The sequence below is a fragment of the Propithecus coquereli genome, unplaced genomic scaffold, assembly GCF_000956105.1.
Source record: "Propithecus coquereli isolate 6110/MARCELLA unplaced genomic scaffold, Pcoq_1.0 Scaffold49, whole genome shotgun sequence".
NCBI lineage: Eukaryota > Metazoa > Chordata > Mammalia > Primates > Indriidae > Propithecus > Propithecus coquereli.
The window spans coordinates 8111944-8121387 of NW_012150729.1; positions in this window are offsets into that span (position 1 = coordinate 8111944).

Consider the following 9444-nt stretch of genomic DNA (forward strand, 5'->3'; position numbering starts at 1 on the left):
TGCAAGGAACCCTTCCTCACTCCGGCCTCTCTTTTCCCCTGCTCCGCTCTCTCCGCTGCTGCTTCTTCCTTTTTCTCTGGGCTCCTGTTGCTATGCGGACCCCTGCCGCTACCACCGCTGGTACCGAGGCTAGCCCAGTTCCAGGCAGCCGAGCCGGCGGAATTGGAAACCAGATAGCTGCAGGGCCTGCACGGAGACTGCGTCCCTCCTTCCAGGGCGCGCCCAGGGAGGTATCAGCCCCGCCTCTCCGCGGGCAGCAGCGCTGCTTTTCCTCCTCTACTCCTCCCTCTGCTCCCGGGGCGCCACCCCTGGCTCCCTCCCTCCTCTCCTGCAGGCGGCGCAGGGCGGGGACCGAGCTAGGGGCGCGGTGGAGGCGATGCAGCAGCCTCTCCACAGTGTGCTACTAGAAGGCAGAGGAGGGGGTCGCACGGGATCCCACCCACGGCCACCCATTGGGCGGGGCGTGTGCCTGTGTGTATGTGTGTCCAGCCTCCAGAAGAGCCCTTCCGTTCCCTACCTCGCCCCCCTCATCACCTTCCTCCCTTCCAGCTCAGCAGAATCTGCTAACGTTTCCGAGAAGTCACTTTGTGTGGCTTGGTGGGGAGCCGGAGAAAAACTCTGGAGCAGGGGAGGTGGGGACCGATGGCAAAGGCCTGAGTCTGAGGGAGTGGGTAGGGAGCCAGAAAACACCGCCTGGCTAGTGTCTCCCTGGCCCCGAACTCTGAGGATTGCAGGCTGAGAAGTGATTTCTTCTGTGGGGCTTTGCCCACGAGAGTGGCGCTCAAGACCTAAGTCTAGGCGGCAATTTTTCATTTTCTTTTTTATAATCGATTGGGTTGCAGAGTCTTCCGGGCAGGCAAAGAATGCATTTTCCTTCGACGGTGTTGTGAGGAGTCAGAGGTTGTGGTAGGTTGAGAGGGAAAGTTGGAGAAGAGGCTTTTTCCAGATTGGGATGGGATCATCTGGATACCTAAGACATATGAATTCTGAACTTCAGAGCTGAGTACGAGCGACTGTGAAAAGAACTTTTTTATAATTCCTTTTGTGTGGAGTGTGTGTGTGTGTGTGTGTGTGTGTGTGTGTGTTTTCTATAGCAGCCTGGGAGGAAGAGCAATGGAAACAGGATTGAATTATCTTTCTCAAAGAGAAACAGGAAATTTCCACAAAGGGAAGAAAGCAAAGGATGGCAATGGGGCACAGAGATCACTTTGCAGAATAAACACTAGTGATGGGCATTTACAGCTATATGTTATTTTCTCCCACACATGCTATCGTGAAAATGATGCTTAGAGATAAACAGGAAGGATTTTAAGCCCCAGGGTCCACCTGTCTAGGTCTCTTGGGGATAATTCTCAATGCCATATCATAGATAAGTCGCCTTCTCCTCGCAGATTGGTTGCAGATACAGGAAGAAGAGTTCAGCTGCAATAGGAATGATGGCCTTTTTAATCTAATTAGATGCAAACAAAACCACATTCTTTTGTTTTTAAGGCTTTATTTTTTTAGAACAGTTTTAGATGCACAGAAAAAATGGGAGATTTCCCACATACTCCTTGCCCCACACATGCTTGCCTTACCCCCAATATTAGCATCCCCCAAAGAGTGATGCTTTTGTTACAGTTGATGAACCACATTGATACATCATTATCATCCAAAGCCAATCCATTGTTATCACCCATAGTCCACATTAGAGTTCACTTAGGGTGTTGTACATTCTATGGGTTTAGACAAATGTATAATGACATGTTTCCACCATTATAGTATCAAACAGAGTAGTTTCACTGCCCTAAAAATCTTCTATTCTCCATCTATTCTCAGCTCCTGACAACCACTGATCTTTTCACTGTCCTTATAATTTTACCTTTTCCAGAATGTCCTATAATTGGAATAAAACAGTATGTAGCCTTTTCAGATTGGCTTCTTTCACTTAGGAATATGAATTTAAGTTTCCTCCGGGTCTTTTCATGGCTTGATAGCTCATTTATTTATAGTGTTGAATAATATTCAATTGTCTGGATATACCACAGTTTATTCATTCACCTGCTGAAAGACATCTTGGTTGCTTCCAAGTTTGGGTAATTATGAATAAAGGTTCTATAAATATCCATGCAAAGATTATTAAGGTTTTCAAGTCCTTTTGGTAAACCTAAAGGAATACAATTGCTGGGTTGTATGGTAAGAGTATGTTTAGTTTTGTAAGAAACTGCCAAACTGTCTTCCAAAGGGGCTGGACATTTTGCATTCCCACCAGCAATAAATGAGAGTTTCTGTTGCTCTACATCCATGTTAGCATTTGGTACTGTCAAGGTTCTGGATTTTGTCTATTCTAATAGGTGTGTAGTGGTATCTCACACCTATTATCAATAACATTGGTGTTCTTTTAATTTGCATGTCTTTGATGACATGATGTGGAACATCTTTTCATATGCTTATTTGCAATTTGTATATTTTCTTTGGAGAGGTGTCTGTTAAAATCTTTGGCCCATTTTTTAATTGGGTTTTTTTTTTTTTTCTTATCGTTGAGTTTTAAGAGTTCTTGGTATATTTTGGATAACAGTCCTTTATCAGATGTGTCTTTTGAAAATATTTCTTCCAGACTGGGGCTTGTCTTCTCACATGACATTGTCTTTTCCAGAGAAATTTTTCATTTTAATGAAGTCCAATTTATCAATTCTTTCTTTCTTTGTGCTGCTGGTGTTAAATCTAAAATGTCATCACCATACCCGACATCATCTAGGTTTTCTCCTATGCTATCTTCTAGGAGGTTTACAGTTTTGCATTTTACATTTAGTTCTATGATTCATCTCATAACACCTGATCTCCTTTCTATCAGGGGATAATCCATATGACAAAATAGCACTACACAGAAAACATCATTTTGGATAGTGATAAGACAGTGGACTAGATGATGCATTGGTTTAATGATGTGTAGCAACTTTTAATAATGGACAGAAAAATACTTCCCACCTCTGTAGTAGGAAAGGGATTTAATGTCCCTCTCTTCTACCACCAAGACAATATAGATGTAGATGTGGATATAAATATAGATATAAATATAGGTTATCTATCTATGATATATATAATATATTCTACTCTAAGTATCTATTTACAAGTATATACTATTTTCAATATGCCTAGGTTCTTTTTAGGGATCTTCATAATAAAATCTTATTAAAAATACAATCAAAAATAAAATTTTCTTTGTCTCTCTGTGAGATCCTTTGTAGGATTTTGCCTATGAGTTCACTGGCAAAGCATAATGTATATTATTAATTATTTTCCCAATTTTGTTTCATCTTCCAACTATTTATTTACTCTCCATCTATTTATTTTACGTGTCATTCTTAGTCTTCCGAAAAGTTTATAACATGTTACTTTTAGTCCATGCTGTCTGTGTTTGTATTGCTGCTTTGGTAGTCCTGGGATTTTTGTCTCTTTTTAAATCCAGAAAAAGACTTTATCTGAATCTCTTATAAACTATTACACTGCACAACCCTGAGAGTTCACCAAACACTAAATGATGGCGCCGCATGTAGACATAAGTAGATATTGCCTTTGAGAAAGTTAGAAGGTAGACTTGAATTATGACAGGCAGAGAGGATATCTGGTTGAACCAGCCAACAATAAGTTCCTAAGAATATTCACAACTGCTCTTCTATAGTTTGGGTAGAAAAATGTAGAGATACTTATACATAGAAATTAATCAATATCATACATCAAAACCATAGTGGGAATAAATAATTTTATTTCACTTGATGGTAACATGGATATCATACTTCTGTCTTTTCCACTATTGCTCCAATTTTCAAAAGCATAGGAGTTACTAGAATAACAATAAATACACAGTAATATTAAAATAATAAAATTAAACAATGCAGTATTGACAGTTTTTTTCTAATTAAATAGGGTTTTAAAAAAACGTTTCTTTTCTGATTTTGCTACGTGGCAATATTCTAATTTAAAAAAAACAATTATTCTGTTGTGAAAATGGAAGAATAAGGCTGCAAATTGTGTGTATACATAGCTAAAAAGGAGGGTTCAAGATTAGAATATCAAAGTAGGATTAGAAAGAACTAGAACTAGAATTAAATGTGGTACAATATACAACAAAGATTATCAGTTATAGATTGGAATGATAAAATGGACAAATTATGCATAATGAAACAACTGAAGAAAAGCAGTTTCCTAAATGTGTCAGCATCAGAGTGTTTGCTGGTCTAATTTGACATGGTCTAGATTTTTTACCAGTATACTCGTGTGAGGAAAAATAAATATATTTTGTGTTGCATGTAGTAGATGCTCATTAAGTATATTGATTTCTTAATTATTCTTGAATAATTTTTCCCATAAGGTCAAAGAGTCTTTTACCATAACAATGCTTTTGTTGATCATGTGCTTTCTGTAGAGTTCTTTTTGATAAAAACTGCTGTTATGGACATCCCCTTCTTATATAATAGAAGTCTTCAACTAGACAAGAAGAAAAATATATTAAATACTAGTTTATTGGGCAATATGATATATAAGATTGTAATCTCTAGAGAAGGAAAATAAAGTGACCCTATGATCATCCCAGCTTACTACATGAAGTTTCCAGACTGTAGCTCAGGAAGAGGAAACCAGAAAAGAGTCTGGCAATCTCCCTGAGTTGAGAAGACAGAAAATATGAGTTCGAGAGTCTGAGGCAGTTAGAGTTTGTGGGACAGACCACAAAAGAGAATGGAGCTGAACAGAGAGTATACCAGAGGTCTTTAGAAAAGTGACTTCAAGTTTTTGCTTGATACTAATCTGCAATTGTATGAAAATAAAAATACCCTAGGCCAGAGAAAGAACTACAGTTACACTTTGCTTAACGACAAGGATACATTGTGAGAAATGCATCGTTAGGCAATTCCACGGGCATTTGAACATCGTAGAATGTACTTACACAAACCTAGATGGTGTAGCCTACTGCATAATTAGGCCATGTGGTACAGCCAGTTGCTCCTAGGCTACAAACCTGAACAGCCTATTACTGAACTGAACACTGTAGGGCAGTGGTCCCCAGCCTTTTTGGCACCAGGAACCAGATTCACAGAAGATAATTTTTCCACAGACGGTGAGTGGAGGGACGGTTTCAGGATGATTTAAGCACATTATATTTATTGTGCAGTCAAACCTCTCTGCTAATGATAATCTGTATTTGCAGCCACTTCTCAGCACTAGCATCACCGCCTCAGCTCCACCTCAGATGATCAGGCATTAGATTCTCATAAGGAGCCTGCAACCTAGATCCCTTATACGTGCAGTTTACAGTAGGGTTTTCATGCCTATGAGAATCTAATGCCACCACTGATCTGACAGGAGGAAGAGCTTATGTGGTGATGCGAGCAATACAGAGTGGCTATAAATACAGATGAAGCTTGGATCACTTGCCCACCGTTTACTTCTTGCTGTGTGGCCCGGTTCCTAACAGGCCATGGTCTGCTACTTGTCTGTGGCTCAGGGGTTGGGGACTATGGCTATAGACAATTGTAACACAGTGGTAAGTATCCGTGTGTCTAACATATCCAAACATAGAAAAGGTACAGTACAAATACAGTATTATAACCTTACGGGACCACCCTCAGATAGGTGGTCCATTGTGACTGGAATGTTAAGTAGCAGGTTAAAGTATTCCTAGACCTCATGCAGGGCTAGAAACAATTTGTTTTTCCCACAGTCAAAGTGGAAAGACTTCATAACACATGAGATATTGGATAGAGTCCTTAGAAGGGGCTCAGTTAACTGTAAATTAAAGTAACTCTGGATTTATCCTGACAAAGCTTAAAAGCAAGCATTAAAAGGATCCAACTGATTTCAATTTACTTAAATGTTAGCCAGAATAAAGTCCAACACTTTTTAAAGGACCTAATAACATAAAGTTAGAATTGACTGGCATCTAATAAAAAAAAAAAGAGAAATGACCAGACAGGCAAAGAGGAGGGAAAGTATGAGCTAGAGCCTGCAGAAATGTCAGTAAACAGGATCAGACCCAGAGTAGGCAAAGATAATGGATTAACAAATCAGGACATTAAATTCTGTAATATAAGGGGGCTAGGGACTCAAGACAGTAAAGAAAAATCTGAACATGATGACGAGAGAAACAGAAGGTATGAAAAACACTAAAATGGAACTTCTACATATGAAAATGCAATGTCAGAAATGAAAAGTCGTTGTGTGTAAAAGCAACACTCACTTGGAATAGTATTTGAGGATTATATATGTATATGAAAAATAGAAAATTAATGGTCCCTATAATCCCAAATTTCATGTACAGCCTGCTTTAACAGCATAACTTCTATCTTTTCAGATCTTTATTTGCCTGTATAAATACATATAAAATTAATAGTGTTTGAAACAATAAAATATGAATACAATAATTGTTTTATAGTTAGAATAATTTATAGGGAGCTGCATTTTTAATTTTGAATAAGTATTTTAATATATTCACCTAACATATTCATATTATATTTATTCAGTTTACCCTATAGGGTCAGTAATTTTTCTTCCATCAAAGGTATATAAACAGGTCCTGAAGATAGTTGCAAAAGAGAAATTAAAAAATATTTTGGCAAATTTATAACGAGTGATACAAGATGTAACTTCTCAAACTATTACTTTAAAGGAGGTAACAGCTATTTAAATGTATTAATTACATTATCTTTACTGAATTGAAAGTTTCATTACATAATATCAAACGTAGTTTGGAAATATAGGTTGTTTTTGATTACCTTTAGAAGTAGAGCATTGGCAAATTTGAATGTGTACTCTAAAATGTTCTAATAACTGAATCTTGCCAGAGTAGAAGGTTTTAAAGAAAAGATGAGTTTAGAACATTTGAGAAAGAGGAAACAATGGAATCAACATTTCCAGTTTGTGGATCAAGAGTCCTGAGGAATTTAGAGGGGCCTAAGAGAGCAGGGAGGTCTACAGTGACCCAGTGGTCAAAGGGTCTTGGCTGCATTTATAAGGACTTATTTGGTATTTATATTAACAGAGCCCCACATTCTAAATGCTAAGTTTGCTGTTTAAAGATTCCCACAGTGCAACTTTTTATTACGTCAATAATAATCAGTTAAGGTTTATGTTTAAAAAATCACAGATTTTTAAATTATCAGATTACCATTGTTGTGGAATTGTTTTGACAATTCTTTTGCTTTTGGCCTAATTGTCTTTACTATTTTTACCTTGTTATATTTCAAGGAATTCAGTAAATAGACTCAAATTTTTGTAGCAGTGAGGAAGAATTGAAAAATTATAGAAATCAGATTTCTTTAAATATACAGATATTTATTTGTATTAGTGATGAATAGGATATGGTAAACTTTAAATTGGAGGCCTGTTTTAGCAATGTTTGAGATAGTTTAAACTCCAAAAATCTTGTTGATACTCTGAAAATGTATCATCATTTGAAATGTAGTGAAGGTAGTTCAAATGGTAAATAATACTATACAAAAATGGTCAGTATATTTTTATAAACAATTCAGTGAAGTAGTAGATTTAACTCTTGAAATTATTTTGGTTCTTGCCAGTGAGATTAATGATACCATTTATTGAAGTTTTAGTATGTATTAATACCACACATTATATTAAAAACTGTTTTTAGGCCAGGTGTGGTGGCTCACCTCCTAGCACTTTGGGAGGCCGAGGTGGGAGAATTTCTTGTGGCCAGGAGTTTGAGAAAAGCCTGAGCAAGAGTGAGACCCTGTCTCTACAAAAGATAGAAAAATTAGCTGGGTGTGGGAGGCTGAGGCAGAAGGATCGCTTGAGCCCAGGAGTTTGAGGTTGCAGTGAGCTATAATGATGCCACGGCACTCTAGCCCGGGCAACAGAGTGAGACCCTGTCTCAGAAAAAAAAAAAAAAGGCAAGTAACCTAATTTTCTTTTTTAAAAAAACTAGTAATACATAAAAAAAAAATAAATAAAAACTTTGTTTATTTAACCCAGTTAATCCATACAGCAACTCTTAGAGGTAGATAATTTTATCATCACCCTCATTTTTCCAGGTAAAAAAACTACAATATAAGAGGTTAAACAACTTGCCCAAGGCCACGCAGCTTGTAAATGGAAGAGCCAAGGTATCAGCCTAAATAACTTGGCTGTAGGACCTGTGTGCTTAAGCACCCTGCTATACTACCTCCACAAAGAAGTGGCTATTCTATGTCTCCTAAAGACAATATATGGATTTAGAAAATATTGGCTAGCCTACATTATTTTATAAAGTGAAAATAAAATTTGGTAAATGTAGAATAACAAGATAAACATTAAACCTCTCAGTAGTCCATTTATTCACAAATAAATCTGTTGACTGAAATCAAACATGTCAGAGAAATGAAATTGCATTGCAGGATAGTGGACAGAGTACAGAGGCTGTTTCCTGATCTGCTAATTACTACTGTGACTCTGGGCATGTCTCCTAATTTCTCTGTATTTCAGTTTTCTCCTTTGTAAATGGGAATATTTGTACTAATTTACCATTAAGGTCCCTACTTTACCATTTTAGACTTGTTTTTTGTTTCTATGAATATGTATAATTTTCTAAATCAAAGTTAAATCAAATATACTATCATTGAAACATATTACCTACTAGAGAAACTTTGTTTATGAGCAACATATATTAATATTTTCTCTATGATGACCCTTTTGGGAAGTGTCACCAAAATGGCTAATTCTGTCTTTTGATACAAGAGAAATGGTGAATTAGACTTAACTGAAGACATATAATCAAATATAAAGTTATCTTTACAGCACTGGATTATGACTGTTTCCATCAGAGGTACCCCAGGACGAATTCTAGCACACCGTATCCAGGGGACACCGTGTATATACCATTCCTTTGCATATATAAAATGCAAATTCAGTTTCCTCCTCCTGCCTTCATTTTTTGATAAATGCCACATCTACTGCCACCTGGTGTTCAAAATCAGTAGACTGTTTTACAAAGTCATCTGGAAACCTTTTTAGTTTCTCTACGTTAGAAGCAAGGGGGAAAGTAGGTTTTGCTGGTGTTCTGACTTAAGATCCATGTTTAGATAAGCTGAAGGCAACCACTTCTGACCCTTAATAAAAGTAATTTGCAAGGAAGTAATTTCAGCTAGTAAAATTCACAGATCTGATTTGGATTCTTTTTTTCTTTTGTTGTTAATTTTGCTTTGAGACATATTTTCAACGGTTTGTAATTATTTTATGCAAAATTTTCTTTGCTTCCTTGTGATTTTTCTCCATGAAAATTCGTTTAACAGAAAAGCTTCCTTAAATCATATAACCTTGTGTTATATCCTCTTCTAATTTTAAACAAAACAAAATAAAGAAAATATGATCTCTTAGAGATCTATATGAATTTAAAGCAAGTCAGAGGACAGAGTAGAAATGGGTGTAAATATTGGGCTTTAAAAATGTTTACTCTAAATATAATTAAATTTTTAA